The 16,785-nt window shown below is 42.0% G+C and overlaps 1 long non-coding RNA gene across 1 annotated transcript in view; it reads left to right on the top strand.

The window, feature by feature from the left end:
- LOC122539459 (uncharacterized) overlaps positions 1-13,610 on the top strand; it is a 51,174-nt gene extending 37,564 nt beyond the window's left edge. The window contains exons 3-4 of the long non-coding RNA XR_015759495.1: positions 12,536-12,728; positions 13,505-13,610. This is a non-coding gene — a long non-coding RNA (uncharacterized LOC122539459). The remainder of the gene's footprint in view (positions 1-12,535; positions 12,729-13,504) is intronic.
- The last annotated feature ends 3,175 nt before the right edge of the window (positions 13,611-16,785 follow it).

Genomic DNA, 16,785 nt, shown 5'->3' with positions numbered 1-16,785 from the left:
CAGAATAGAAGGTATGGTTATCAAATTTGAAAATGATACCAAAATTGCTGGTGTAGTGGACAGAAAAGCCGGTTACCCCAGAGTACAACAGGACCATATTCATGCCCCTCATGATTTTATAACCTTCCATAAGGTCACTCCTCAGCCTCCATTGCTTCAGGGAAAATAGACACAGCCTATTCAGGCTCTCCGGTTATGGACTAGGCCAGACCACTCAAAATATTCTTACGCAGGCAGCCTGGACCATAACTTTGCTATTTGTTTCGATAAGCATACAGTGAAAATTACCCGGAGTAAGTTAGCGAGGTTGACTATCAGGTTTAAAAACAGACAAAAAAAATTATTCACAAAATTACACAATGAAACACAAAGAACAGAATAAAGAACCCCTACAGAACTCAGTCTATCCGTGGGCGGCACGGTGGCACAGTGGTTAGCACTGCTGCCTCACTGCGCCAGAGACCCGGGTTCAATTCCCGACTCAGGCGACTGACTGTGTGGAGTTTGCACATTCTCCCCGTGTCTGCGTGGGTTTCCTCCGGGTGCTCCGGTTTCCTCCCACAGTCCAAAGATGTGCAGGTCAGGTGAATTGGCCATGCTAAATTGCCCATAGTGTTAGGTTAAAGGGGTAAATGTAGGGGTATGGGTGGGTTGCACTTCGGTGGGTCGGCGTGGACTTGTTGGGCCGAAGGGCCTGTTTCCACACTGTAAGATTAGATTACTTTACAGTAAGTAATCTAATCTAATCAAATTTGACTCAATTATACACAACAGTCCCAATAAGCAACCCCCTTAAGAAACAGTTAAAAATGGAGCAAATTCTTACAGGTTGAAGTTGGAAGGGCAGAAGGAGAGAGAGAGAGAGAGAGCCTGTTCACACAGTTCACTGCTGAACTTCTAACTCGTTCTGGACTGAACTGCTCAGTTAGAGAGCTAACCACCCCCCTTTCATTATACAGATCACTCCTAAAACATGACCACTTTGACCTGAAGTCTAATCTGTTTACATATAAACTAAGGCCTCTCAAACATCCATTTTCATCTCTGTACCAAACTAGTCACCTGGGAGCTGGGAGCTAGTTTATGACCCCTCTGAAAAAAATCCAAGGGCACAGTATCCTTGCGAAAAGGAATAGCTTTTAGAAAAAGGGGACCAGCTTTATGACACTCCCTATAGCACAAATCCTCCAATCCCAGAAACAGCCTTGTGTATCCTTTCTGCACCCTGTTAAGTTTAACAACATCTTTGCTTTAGTAGGAAGTTTGGAATTGAATGCAGTATTACAAACATAGCTAACCAATGTCCTGTACAGCCACAACATGACATCCCAATTCCTATACTCATTGCAGTGACCAATAAAGAGAAGAGTGTCAAATGGCTTCTTCACTACACAGGACCCTACCATTACCTGTATAGGTCCTGTCCTGGTTGACCTTACCAAAATGTGATACCTCTCATTTATCTAAATTAAACTCAATCTGCTGCTCTTCAACCCATCAGCCCATCTGATCAATGTCTGTTGTAGTCTGCTATACCCACAACTTTGGTGTCATTTGGGGAAACAGACTGAGAAATGTTGTTTCTATCTCCATAAAGTTCCTATTGCTGGCTTGCCTTGCACCTGCATGCTCCAACTTGCCATTACAAAATTGTAAGGCAGAGAAACAGCAAATTGGTGGCTGAGATCATCACGTTTCCCAAGAGTTCATCATTCACCGCAAAGTTTGTCTTGACAAGATTATTCCAAGAAATCCTTTAAAGTTACATTTTATTCATATTCTCTCTTGTGAAACCAAATCCTACAATTGTAACACATTCCCTGTAACGATATTACTACACATCGTTCATCATTCATTATTGTGCGCTCATGGCATGTCTAAAGAGTATGGTGTATTGTATTTGTATTTTTAATATTGATCGGGGAGGCGATGACCTAGTGGTGCTATCACTGGACTGGTAATCCAGAGACTCGAATAATATTCTGGGGACCTGGGTTTGAATCCCGTCATGGCAAATAGTGAAATTTGAACTCAATCAAAAAATATCTAGAATTAAAAGTCTAATGATGACCATGAATCCATTGTCAATTGTTGGAAAATCCATCTGGTTCACAAATGTCCTTTAGGGAAGGGAATTGACATGTGACTCCTGACCCACAGCATTGTGCTTGAGTCTTAATTGCACTGTAGGCAATTAGGGATGGGCAATAAATGCTGGCCTAGCCAGTGATGCATTCTGCACATGAACAAAGAAAATAATGTCATCTGACACATTTGTACAAAATAAAACCTTGATTTCTGTGGGGCTCTCGTAAAGGTTCCTGGGGGAGAAACATTTGAAGATTTCCTCAGACTGTTTTTTCCCATGTTGGCACAGATTTACATTTTACTTTCGCTTATAGAATCTCTTGTGCTTACTGAGAAAAAGTATATTCCTAGAACATCAGGCACCTCGACCCCCATTTGTTTGGATCCAACAGCAACTTGCATGTGCGCTGCATCTTTAATTAGTCCAAAGCTTCTTTATTAAAGAATAATGCCATCCCAATTTTCTGAAAGAGCTGCCCAATTAATTCCAAATCTTCTCCCTTTACTCATAGTCCTGTTAATCTTCATTTTCATGTATACATTCAGTTCTTCTTTGAATGGTAATATCAGCATCCAAAGCTCTGATTCCAGTCTGGAAATCACTGCTGTTATGAATAAACTTTGCAAGTGTCCAGGCAAATATTTGTCCCTCAATTTCTTTCACTAAAAATCAGAATGTCTGTCCTGTATCCTTTTTGTAGGAACTTGATGTGCACAAATGGGCACCTGCATTTTTTGCAATGTCCACATTTCATTGACTTTAAAGTGCTTTGGAACATATTGAGGTCATGAAAGCCATTATGTAATTGTCAGCTCTCTTACTTCTATCATACAGATACACACTCATGATCAGTAACCATCCCTAACCTGGAGGGAGAAGTAGTGTGTCCTGGCCAATAAATGACATTAAGCACTGTTCCCCAAGAGCAGATCTTTGTTCAACAAGCTGCCTTTTGAATCTTTGCAGTCCTTGGACACTCCATGCCACCTTGACCAGCAGTAGGCAGAATATCAGAAGTATATATGGTATACAGATTGAATGCAACTACCGAACTCTACCATGTCAACTCATCTGGCTCCATTTCAAAATGTTGAATTCTTGGTAGACCATGTTATAGCGTCAAGGAAAGCTGCCTTTTCAAATTTTTACATTGTGTAGCATCATAAAAATCAGTAAAACTTGGAAATGATGGAATTGGTCTCAATCTGCATATACCTGAAAACGGATGGATCAAAAATCTCATGGATGCCCAGTTTTGAATTGCTAGATGTGTTTCATGCCGACCCCATTTAACAGTGATGCAACCTATTGGAGAGTATCATCAATGTGAAGACAGAATTTAATTGCCACAAGGATTGTGCAGTTCTGGGGAAGGGTCACTGAACCTGAAACATTAACTCTGATTTCTCTCCACAGATGCTGCCAGACCTGCTGAGCCTTTCCAGCAATTTGTTTTTGTGACTGTGCAGTTTGCAATCAAGTTAATACTGTGATGGTCAGACGCATGTGCAGCAGATCAGTTGGTGAGGATAATGTCAAGTAAGTTATTCCCTGTTTATTGATTCTCTCACCAGCTGTAGTAGACCTAGTAGCAGCTTTGTCATAGGAACAGGAGTTGACCATTCAGCCCTTCAACCCTATTTACGCCATTCAATGAGATTGTGGCTGATCTGTGGCCTAACTTCATATATCTGGCTTTGGCCCATTTCCCTTCATAAATTTGCTTAAGATATTCTCAAACTTAAAACTAACAACTAATCTGGCATCAATTGCCATTTATGGAAGAGAATTCCAAATGTGTAGAAGTGCTTCCTAACATCTCTCCTGAACAGTCTGGTCATAATTCTCAAACTATACCCCGATTCTAGAATCCCCAACTAGTGGAAATAGTTTATTTTTCTCTAACCTACCTTTCCTTTTAATATATTGAAGATTTTGAACAGATCAAACCTTAACCTAAATTTTGAAGAAAATAGACCTAATATGTATGATCTCACCACATAACTTAACCCCTGAAGTCCAGATATCATTCTGGTAAACCTATGTTGTACTCCGTCCAAGGCTAATATAATCTTCCTAAGGTGTGGAGCCCAGATCAGCTCACAATGTTCCAAATGAGGTCTACCTGCAGCATAACATCTGTATCCTTATACTCCAGTGCTCTGGATATGAAGGCAAGCATTCCATTCGCTTTTTTGATTATTTTCTGCACCTGCTCATGACATTTTGAACATCCGTTGATCTGAACCCCGAAGTCTTTTTGGACATGCACTATATTTAACTTCATACCATCTAGAAAGTACCATGCTCTATCCTTTTTCCGTCCAAAATAGATAACCTCACACTAGGATCTTGGCAGCTTAGTCAGTAGTGATGCTTCTGAGCCACTCTTTCTGGTGGGAATTGAAGTCCCACATCCAGAGTACAGCCTTGTAACTCTCGATGCTTTCTCCCCAGCTGTTGTTTAAAGTGGAGTACAGGTCATCAATTGAAATTAGCACCATTAGCTGTTAATTAGTGAGAGGATTTTTTGTCCATGTTTGATTTGATGTTGTGGTCCACAGTCAATGGCGTCAATTCCCAGGCCAACTCCCTCCTGATTGTATACCACTGTCACCATATTTGATCTTAATCTCCTGGCTGTGGCATCTAACCAGGTATGGTGTCAGGGGTATCTGGGAAATTGTCTGCTGAATATGATTACATCACGTTGTTGTTGAGCTAGACTCTGAGACAGTTCTCCCATTTTAGGTGTACCCAGACATTAGTAAGGACGACGTTACAGGGTCAGCAGGGATGGATTTGCCATTGTCATTTCCCCTGCCTGGGTTGGTCCATCTGGTTTCATATCTTTTAAACTTTGTAGTGGTTGGATTCAACCGAGTGGGTTGTTCGGCCATTTCAGAGTCGACTGAATTGCTACAAGTCTGGAGGCACATTTCAGTTTTGTTCCCTAAAGGGAGTTACGAGAATGATTTCACTGATGCTACCTTTTAATTGCAGTTTTATTAATTAAATTTAAATTCCTGCAGGTGCTATGGTGGGGTTTGATCTCCTACTCCTAGAGCAGTAACCTTGGCCATTGGATTATTAGTCCAGTGACTTTACCACTGCATACAACTGCCTCCCCTGAATTAACACTTTTGCTTAGTTAATCTAATTTATTCTGTTCAGAAACTTTGAGACATTTACAAATGAACTGTTGGCCAAGTGCTTGCAGTGATATGTGTCCTAACATAAAGCAGGTGCAGGTCTCCCAACATGATTTATGTGTTTTGCTCCTTGAAATTAAAACAAGATATGGAGCAATCACAGATAGTCAAAAAATGCTGGAGATCATGGCAGGTCAGACATGTTTTAAATCTAGATGACACTAGAAGAAGAGTCATCTAGACTCATCTAGACTTGCTTTCTCCCCATGGATGCTGCCTTACTCGCTGTGACCTCCAGTATTTTTTGTTTTTAGTACAGGTTCCAGCATCTGCAGTAATTTGCTTCTCCTGGCTTTTGCCCGAAACGTCGATTTTCCTGCTCCTCGGACGCTGCCTGACCTGCTGTGCTTTTCCAGCACCGCTCTGATCTAAACTTCAACAGATAGTGAACCCACTGTCTCATTTTAGACAATTCTGTGGACACTAAATACAATGGAAATATTTCAGGTTATTGGATAATAAGCCTTTGTAATCCAGTTCAGCAGAGGCCACGCCACCATAAGTACTGTCGTAAAGTGTGTCATAATGTTGCCACACACTTTGGGAATTTGATGCTCAGGAGGCTTGGTTTGCTTAAGTAGAAAGGAAATAATTTCCAAACAAAATGCAGAAATGCCTAGTACTATCTGATCAAAAAAATATTTTTCAGATTCTTTTTGGCATCTTGCACACTCTTTAATTGCACGTGATATTAGGTGATTACTTTTTTTGTTTAAGTGAAATGTTAATATTTTTGTATTTGTTCATGTCACAGGATTTGGGCATACCTGGTTAGGCCAATATTTATTGCCTATTCCTAATTGCCCAGCAGACAGTTCAGAGTCACACAGAGATCAGACCATGTAAGGACAGCAGATTTCCTTCCTAAAAGGACATTAGTGAACCAGATGGGTTTTTCTGATAATCGACAATGGTTTCATAATCATCATTAGACCCTTAATTCCAATTTTTATTGAATTTAAATTCCATAATGTGGCTTGACAGGATTCAAGCCCAAACCCCCAGAACATTACTTTGGTCTCTGGTTAATTGTCTAACGACAATGCCACGAGGCCATCATCCCAATCCATTTGGTGTACCCACAATGCCACATTGGAGGATGTTTCAGGATTTTGACAGAGCAACATTGAAGGAACGAAGATTTTCAAGTAAGGATGGTGAGTAGCTTGGAGGGGAATTTACTTGGAGGGCTGGTGTTCCTATGGATCTGCTGCCCTTGTCCTTCTAGATGGTAGTGGTTGTGTATTTGAATAAGTTTGTCTCACGAACTTTGGTGAATTTCTGTGCTACATCTTGTAGATGGTACACACTGCTGCTACTGAATGTTGGCACTGGAGCGAACGAATGATTGTGGATGTGATTCCAGTTAAATGGGCTGCTTTGTTTTGGTCGGTGTTAAGCCTCTTGAGTATTGTGGGAGCTGCACCCATCTAGGCCAGAGGGGAGCATTCCATCGTTATCGAAAATTCTGTGTCTTTGTGTGGATGATGAGCCTGATCTTAGAGCTAGAAGTCTGACCACAATTTAGCAGGTGTTTCTGGGATATGAAATTGATCCCTTGCTTTGAGAACGTTGGCACTCCTTTCACCGGTTCTTTTTCTGTACTTCCTCTTGCTGACGAGTGTTTTTAAAGAATTGTGTCCCTTTGTGCAGGAGGTTCCTCCAAGCCTGTTTCTTCTAAATGAGGGTCTGCCACATTGTACATTTCTTGAGAGAAACCTTCAGGTAGTCTTCGAAATACTTCCTTTGTCCTTGTTTCAATCAAGTACCTTCCTTGAGTTCGGCGAAGGAGATATGCTTCAGCAGTCAGGACTCAGGCATCCCAAGCATTTGGCCAGCCCCAGTGAAGTTGGTCTTCCTCTGGGCAGATGCCTTATGATGTTGATCAGCAGACACATGGTCCCTGACAGAAAAGGGATCCAGTTCCAGTGGCAAGGAAGCCTGTTGAATGGGATTCACCATTGCAGCCATTAATATGACCTGAATAACTTCTGCCTGGATCACTGTTGAGGACTTCGTTCCTTCTGATGTTACTGTCATTGGTGGCTCTGATAGAAGTTGAGAAGTCCTGAAGGAATCATTCACGGGATCACTGGAACACTGGACAAAGGGGCGGTACAGTGGCTCAGTGATTAGCACTGCTGCCTCACAGCACCAGGGACCCAGGTTCACTTCAAGCCTCAGGTGACTGACTGCATGGAGTTTGCACATTCTCCCCGTGTCTGCGTGGGTTTCCCCCGGTTTCCTCCCACAGTCCAAAGGTGTGCGGGTTAAGAGAATCGGTCATGAATCGGTCAATCGGTGGTTTGATCTTTGGAGGGTCGGTGTGGACTTGTTGGGCCGAAGGACCTGTTTCCGCACTGTAGGTAATCTAATCTAATCTAATCTAATCTAATCAAGCATCTCCGCCATAGTAAGGTGACAATCAAACGGAAGGGAGGATGCATTCCATCACACTTCTGACTTGTGCCTTGTAGATGGAATGTGCTTTGAGAAGTCAGGAGGTGAGTTACTCGCTATGGGATTCCTCACCTCCAACCTATTTGTAACCATTGTATTTATCTGGCTAGGAGAAAGTGAGGAGTGCAGATGTTGGAGATCAGAGCTGAAAATGTGTTGCTGGAAAAGCGCAGCAGGTCAGGCAGCATCCAAGGAGCAGGAGAATCGACGTTTCGGGCCTGAGCCCTTCTTCAGATTCCTGAAAAAGGGCTCAGGCCCGAAACGTCGATTCTCCTGCTTCTTGGATGCTGCCTGACCTGCTGCGCTTTTCCAGCAACACATTTTCAGCTATTTATCTGGCCTCAGTCTGTTGGTTATGGGGAACTCAGTGATAGTCACATCAGAGAACGTCAAAGAGTGGTTTAAATATACGTGATATTCTGCGAATTGCATTCAATTATTATTTCAGGTCATGTGGGACATTTTACATTGAGAAAGCAACCACAATGTGTCATTCAGACTCAGTCCAGAAATGTACTTTTCTTCAGTTCACATAGTGTTCAATTGGCATTCCTCAGCCTGGAATTGTTTTATTTTGAAGGCAAAATAAAGTCACTTTGGAGTTTTGAGGCAAAGATTGTATTAGCATAATTTTGCTGATTCTGTAACTCACATGGTGTGAACAAACTATATGAAGATGGGACAATTCAGTTATCTAAATCTGTAATTAGAAGTCATTAGAATTTATAAGGTATCATGGATTTTGGTGCAGGGTTTTGCTGACCAACACTGACAAGGACATGTAAATAAGCAAGAAAAGGCAAGTTTCTTGAGCAGGTACCCAGGAACCTTCTAGAAGCAGTAAGAGAGCAGAATACATTAATGGACAAAATGCAAAACTTGCTGGAACCTCACATCTGTATAAAATGTTAAGAAAGAAAAATGTCTACATTACATTGCTATTAGTTTAGACCAGTAATACGAGAAGTTATTATTTGCATTTAACAGACACCTTTCACAACCACAGGGTATGTCAAACCACAAGGTATGTCAAAGCTCATTATATCTAATTAAGCCCAGGAATTGCATCATTTATGCTGAGGGCATCCGTAGTTCCTACTATGTAAGTGATGTAAATACTTTGAAAGTTTCAAATTCAAAATTGTTCTTATATTCATGCATCGCAGTAGTGGTCTTCAAATGTAGGCCAGATATGATGTACTGTTTTTAGTATTTATAGTCATGTCTCTACAACTTAGGTATGTCTGTACTTTTCCATGGCTGTAATGCACATATTTACTGAAGCAGTAAAAATTAATGACTCAGTTAAAACATTTACATAACTTTTAAAACTGAAGTTACAAATTTACCTATCCCCCTAAAAAAAGGTCAAAGTTGATTTTTCTACTCCAAAACCTTACTTTCAGTTATCTGTAGCATTTGTTCTCTGTTCCACTATAATTTGCAGTATTTACTAACAAACATTGATTTCATTTCTTATCTCTCATTCCCCTTTTCAATTTTGTTTTTATGATTATGAAACATATTTTTTCTTCTCTTCCATTTCTTCACATGGTTTCTTGCTGTAGCTGTTGGTAAAGTTCTTTTCGGGAGATGTTCTCTTCCTTGGGCGGCACAGTGTCTCAGTGGTTAGCACTGCTGTTGCACAGCACAGGGAGCATGGTTTGGTTCCACCCTCGGGTGACTGTGTGGAGTTTGCACATTCACCCCGAGAATGGGTTTCCTTCCGGTGCTCCGATTTCCTACCATAGTCCAAACATGTGCAGATTAGGTAGTTTGAGCAAGCTAAATTGCCCATAACGTCCAGTGACGTGCAGTCTGGGTGGATTAGCCGTGGGAAATGCAGAGTTACAGGGATGGGTTGGGACTGGTTGGACTGTTCTTCGGAGGGCTGTTGTGGGCTGCTTCCTGCATTTTAGGGATTCTATGATCATTCTATTCACCATAATAACCACAGTCAGATTCTAATCAGTGAATAACCTGTTGTGTTTTTAAAAATAATTTTTTTTATGAATTAAAAAAAGTTTGCATTTATATGGTATCACTCATAACCTCAAGGCATTCAAAGACGACATAGTCAATTAAGTATTTATAAATCTTACATATTATAATAACACAGGAAATGCAAGTGTATTTTACACAGAGAAGGTGTCAGTCTCTCTTATCTTGATTAGATAATTTATTTCAGTGATGTTGGTAAAGGGAAAAATATTGGCTGGAATAACCAGAAAACTCTTCCGCTTTTCTTTACATGGTTTGGATACTGCATACACCTTGCTATAGGAAAGATGTTATTAAACTGGCAAGGATGCAAAAAAGATTAACAAGGATGTTACCAAAATTGGAAGGTTTGAGTCATAAGGAGAGGCTGGACAGGCTGCGACATTTTTTCCCTGGAGTGTAGGAGGCTGAGGCATGACCTTATAGAGGTTTATAAAATCATGAGGGGCATGGATAAGTTGAATAGCCAAGCTCTTTTCCCAAGGTGGGAGAGTCCAAAACTAGAGGGTATAGGTTTAAGCTGAGAGGAGAAAGATTTAAAAAAGGACAACTTTTTCGCACAGAGGCTGGTGCATGTATGGAATGAGCTGCCAGAGGAAGTGGTAGAGTATACTGTCTGTGTCTCATCTTTCCCGCACACCCACAATGTGCTTATCACACAGTTCTACTCAATCTATAAGCATGCAGAGTTCCTCAAAGGTGGCTATATCTGTGCACATGTGACAATGCTTGCTTTAAAGTATCGCATAGCAGTGCTTGGCCTGCTGCAGATACAATAGCCTGCTTCAACGTTTGAAGCTGCAAGTGACAAAAAAGTGATCATGAGAACTAGAGGCATTAAAGCAGATGCCCCTGCAGTGTTGAGTCTTCCTGGTGCATCAAATAGATTGACATCAACTCCCCAACAACCTATACATTGCAATTTTCATTCATCCTCTCCACCAAGGATGCCCATCTCAGATTTTCCAACTTACTTGTAGCCACGCATTGGTGTTCCCCTCTTCCTACTTGGGCATTTTTGTGAGCACTGAGAGTCCATTTCTCTTGGAAGGACAAATGAAACTGAGTTAAGACACTTCGGGCGGCACGGTGGCACAGTGATTAGCACTGCTGCTTCACAGCGCCAGAGACCCGGGTTCAATTCCCGCCTCAGGCAACTGTCTGTGTGGAGTTTGCACATTCTCCCCGTGTCTGCGTGGGTTTCCTCCAGGTGCTCCGGTTTCCTCCCACAGTCCAAAGATGTGCAGGTCAGGTGAATTGGCCATGCTAAATTGCCCGTAGTGTTAGGTGAAGGGTAAATGTAGGGGAATGGGTCTGGGTAGGTTGCTCTTCGGAGGGTCGGTGTGGACTTGTTGAGCTGGAGGGCCTGTTTCCACACTGTAGGGAATCTAATCTAATATCCATACACTGCTGGCTTTTATGGCCAATCCCTGTGGATCATTAACATGAGAAGCTGCCATATCAATGCTGACAGATCTTCAACAGCACTATGGTGCTGAACTTTGCTGAGGGGGTAACTAAGTACATTTGGCAAGATTTATCCAATGTTCAGGAGTAGCATGCATTGCTTTGCTGCTTCAGCTGGGATTTCGGGTGAGATTTAAAACTTAGCCTGTCCTAAGTGTCTGGCATTCCTTGACAGAACACATAAGACTATTGAACTCTTTCCTACACTGGCCCCAGTTGCTCCAGACTACACCCTATAAGGTCAGGGTCCTCACCAGATGAGTGCACGCCTAGTTGGGAGCCTGGCCTTCTCCTGTTCCCCACACACCAACATCCCCCCCCCCCCCCACCCCGCAACCCTCCAGAAAGAAGGTGTCTCATCTGACTGCTGTCAGACAGACTTTCAAATTGGCAATATCCAAGTGATGTGTAAGCCCTGGTTTTCTAAAGTGACAGTTTACTTTGGAGCCATTTCTCCACGTTTTTTTTCTGTTAAACTGCATATTTTTCCTCGTCAGAGAATAATCCAGTTCCTCCTATTGTGCCTCAATTGAATCTTGATGTGGAGGTGCTGGTGTTGGACTGGGGCGGACAAAATCAGAAGTCAGGTGACCCCCAGGTTAAATTCGAGAGTGTGGTGCTGGAAAAGCACAGCAGGTCGGGCAGCATCCAAGGAGCAGGAGAGTCCAACCAGGTTATAGTCCAACAGGTTTGCTTGAAATCACAAGCTTTCAGAGCACTGCTCCTTCATCAGGTGACGTGATTGCCAGACTATAAACTGGTTTTGTGTGATTCTGATTCAACTGAACCTGCCTGCACCACATTCTCAGGCTGCTTATTCCAAGTAATCGTCACTCGCTGCCTGAAAAATGTTGTTCCTCATGTTGTCCATGCTCTTTTTTTGTCAAATTGCTTTAAATATGTTCTCTCTGTAGTACTTGATTCTTGCACCAGTGGGAACAACTCTGCTCAGATCCCTCAGGATTTTGAATATCGTTATTAAATCTCTTCTCTGAGGAAAATGGGCGTATCTTCTCCAAAGTATCTACACAACTAAAATTCCTAATTCCTGGAACCATTCTTATGAGTCTCTTACGTATTGTCTTCAATTCCCTCCTTTATAAAATGTGGCACTGAATATTGTGATGCGACTTTAAGAGGGATAATGCTAGTGAGCAAATAGCCAGCGTGTAGAACATATGACTGGTGGCCATTGTCAATGTAATTTGCAGCATGTAGTGTGAAAATGCTGTGCTTTCCTGTATAAGTTAATGCTGTATGTCTGTAATAAATCTCCAGGCAGACAGAACCAATGTCTATCTTCCAGATCTGGAATGAGATTGCCCTGTTTGTCTAAGTAAGCAAAACCAGAACATGGCGATCAACATTGATCTCACTTAGATGACGTCAAGGCAGGAATCTGAAATTGACAACCATAGGAAAAGCTTTTGACAAAGATTGAAGTGTTATGAAATCTACATCTACATTGAAATCCCAGGAGGCAAAAGTACATTCAAATTGTGAGTATATTTGCGCACTGGTCAGATAGGTAATTCATGCGAGTAATGAGTTGGTTTTGAATTGACCTGTGAAAGCTTTGGAGTAATCGAGATGTCCTTGGATGCAATTTCCATGCAAAACAAAAAAGCCTGTATGAAACGGCAATCATACAGGTCCACAGCTAAAAATGGAACAGGGAAGAAAGGGAGGAACAACGCAGAAGCTGCACTTCTTACTCTCCCCACAAAATAATTTTTAAAATTATTTTATGGGATGAATCAATTCATCATCCATGGCATCTGGTAGGATGGGGTGGAAATCAGATGTAAGAGATGACATTGGGACATTGTTGGTCATCAGTGAGGTGCGGTAGGATATCTTGAGGTAACTGGTTAGGCCTCATGGTAACAAACCCTCCAATGGAAACTCAACGCAACTCAGACTTTGCCAAAAAAGATTAAGATTTAGTCCAGATTATTTACACATGGCTTTGTTGCTAGTCTTCAGCTATTCAGTGTGCCATGATTAAAATTATTACATGCGAGGTTTCATGTTTTACGTGCAAATGTACAGAATTCAGCAAACGTGTAACCACATGCTGTTGTAACATCACCTACTGCAGCCTGAAGAGCTAGAACTGTTCGTGCAAATGCTTTAACATGTGATGTTCTTTTATGGAAGGAGTTGATTATTTTCTACGTATTTGTATGATCAATAGTATATGTTTTGTATGGAACAGGAATCTCGCAGACTCTGTGCACTCCTTGATCATTGTACACAATATTGATTTACCCAGGTACCTTAGTATGTATCAGGAAAGGACTGCAGAGTACAAGGTTTCAGTCTGTGAACCAGGTTATGACTTTATTTGAACACAACAAAGGTAAGAATTAAACTTTGCAATTTAAAAAATTCTATTTCTAACTATCTGATTCTTTAGAAACAAATACTTTCGAAATACTCACAATTTTCACTGGTCTGTCTTATTGTTCAGTTTGTTCCCCTCATAATGGGTTGATTCTCTGTCTGGTTGGAGGTCGAACTGCTCTGGTCACTGCTATATCCCAACATGCCTCTATGTAGGATGGAGAGTGGGGCCCACTTGAGTCCTGCCAGGCCAGGTTCTTAAAGACTCTTGGCAACCTTCCAGAATTTTCCAAGGACTTGACCATTCAGTTGTATCAAATTAATTGTTTTTAATCACCTTGAAATGTTGCTGATGGCTCTCGATGGCTTGCTAAGAGTCAACTCATTGATGTATCTGCTGTTAGGCCTGGAAGTCTGGTTTCAGAATACAGAGGAACTTCGATTATCCAAACGAGATGGGTGGGCACTATTTCATTCAGATAATTGATTATTCTGTTAATTGATTCAATGCCTCTCCTCTGGGGCTCGGAGTTTTCTGAAGTTTCCTTCTTCCTTGCTCTGCCTGCCTTGCTTCCTCTCTCTGTCTCAGTGTTTGTTTCTGAGCAGACACACACTTGTGTGTAAGGGGCCTGCAGCATTGCTGAAGCCTCATCCACCCCACCGTCTGACCCCATCCCGACCCCTATCCACCCCTCCAATCCCGTCCAACACTGCCCCCCCCATCCCCGTCCATCCGTGCCCCCGCCTCCTGGCCACCACACCCCCACCCCAGTCAGCCTCCGTGTTTCATTCTCTGTGATCTCTCTGCACCGCTGACTGTCCAGAGTTCAGTCAAACCTCTGGCTCTGTGCTACTTACCCGATCTGAAACTGGTCCAGTCACCAGAGACAGTGTCCACACTTCACTCGCAACAGTAATATCTTTTGTTGGTTGTCTCAGTTGCTGTGCAGGGTGGATGACCAATACTTGGGGAATAAATCTTGTTGCAGGGGTGTGTTCCTGGAAATTTATCTAAAAGAGCTTATCAGGGCAGAGCTCTTTGTCCAGCCTCTACTCACTCAAACGCACAAGTTTGGACTTGGTCGACAATTCAGTCCTAAGTCCCCAACTGCTACCTCTGTAACCATAAAGAAATCAACAGAATCTAGTCTTCTGCACCTCCAAGGGGACACCTGAATTCAGTCTGAAACCATTCATGTCAACCAACAAGACCTGTATCCCTTTTACTAGCACTTTCAGAGACCAATAAACGTTAGCGAATCCTCTAGTTGACTGTGAGCAAATAAGTGCATTTGCCAAATTGAAGCAAAAAACTTCTAATAATTAGACTAGATGAAGTACAATATTATTTTTTATTGTTCTTATGAAATAAAATGGTTTAATCACAGCATAAAAAGTCAAGTTTGCCAACTTTCCAAGTGTTTATCTTTGTAAAATATATGCGGTCAACCAAAGAATGGGTAAACAAGGAAGCCATCTATCCCCACCACCAAAAATTAACATATCACAAATGGAAAATAATAGAAATGGCTATTTCTTCATCTCCCATCCAAACTCCACAGCATCCTGACTTGGAGGTTTTCAGTCACTCCTTCATTGGCACAGGATCAAATCCTGGAACTCCCTTCTTCACTGTAAAAGCTGAAAGAGGCAGTTCACCGCTTCTGTCTCAAGAGTTTATCGGAGTTGGCAATAAATACCAGCCTGAGTAACAACATCCACATTCCAGGAATGAACGAAGAATGTCATAAACCTGACATTGTTCAATTGGTTTCTCTTCACTGATCCTGCCAAAACTGTACTTCCATCATTTTCTGACTTTATTTCAGATTTTTATACTGCAGTATTTTACTTTTTAACCAGTCTTATACATGCAGGGCAAGATTGCCTCATAATGGGTTTAGTAATCCAGAGGACCAGATTAATGATCTGAGAACATGGCTTGAATTCTACCATGTGGTGGAATTTAACTTCTATTAGTAATCTGGAATTGATGGTTAGTCTTAGTAATTGTGATCATGTAATTCATCGTTGTTGTACAAACCTATTTCATTCAATAATTAATGATGTCTAAAGATGGAAATCTATCATCACTCATTCTGGACTAGATGCAATTCCAGGTCCAGTGTTCGGATTGAGTATTAACTGCCCTCTGAAATGCTGTAGCTATCAAGGGTAACTTGGCATGTGTTTGCAACAAGTGATGGCCTAACCAATAATGATCACGTCGATGGGAGAATAAATCAAAACATATTGCACCATTAATTGTTGGATACCAAGCAGCACAGCACTCAAAGGACTCAGACTGATCATAACAAATTGGATGTGTAGTCGGCTGATCCACCTCTACTCCTTTGTTCAAATGGACCAAGGCTGATCCAATATTCTTCACATCCACTTTCCTGCCTTTTCATTGGAACTCTGGATCCCTCTATTGATCAAGAATCAATTTATTTCAGCCTTAAATATATACAAGAGCTCTGCCCCCCCGGCTGTCTGTGGCAAGGAGCTCCAAATACTCAACCCTCAGAAGAAGTTACTCCTCGTCTCATTCTTAATTGGGAACCGATTTATTCTGGGAATATGCTCTATTCCCAAACTCTCCCACGAATGGAAACACTTCTCTCTAATTCTGTCGTTTATTCCTGTTGGTGACAAAGCAAAGTCATGTGACATTACTCCCAGAGCCCACCACTCTCTGGGTGAAAGAATGTCTCCTCATCTCAGTTCAAAATGGTTTCCCCCGTATCCTTAGATTGTGACCCCTGATTCTGGACTAGCCAGTCATCAGGAACCTCTTCCCTGCATTTACCCTCTCTAGCCCTGTTGGAATTTTATAGCTTTCTTTGAGATTCCCCAACATTCTTCTGAATTCCAGCAAATGTAATCCTAACCTGGGCAGCACGGTGGCTCAATGGTTAGCACTGCTGCCTCACAGCATCAAGGTCCCAGGTTCGATTCCAGCCTGGATCGACTGTCTGTGTGGAGTTTGCACATTCTCCGTGTGTCTGCGAAGGTTTCCTCTGGGTGCTCCGGTTTCCTCCCACAGTCCAAAGATGTGCAGGTCAGGTGAATTGGCCATGCTAAATTGCCCACAGTGTTAGATGCATTAGTCAGAGGGAAATGGGTCTGGGTGGGTTACTCTTTGGAGGGCCGGTGTGAACTGGTTAGGCCGAAGGACCTGTTTTCACACTGTAGGGAATCTAGTCA

Source organism: Chiloscyllium plagiosum, unplaced genomic scaffold, assembly GCF_037043375.1.
Source record: "Chiloscyllium plagiosum isolate Xiang-an unplaced genomic scaffold, Cpla_swu_hap1 HiC_scaffold_2, whole genome shotgun sequence".
Lineage (NCBI taxonomy): Eukaryota > Metazoa > Chordata > Chondrichthyes > Orectolobiformes > Hemiscylliidae > Chiloscyllium > Chiloscyllium plagiosum.
This window is presented reverse-complemented; position numbering and strand designations above follow the sequence as displayed.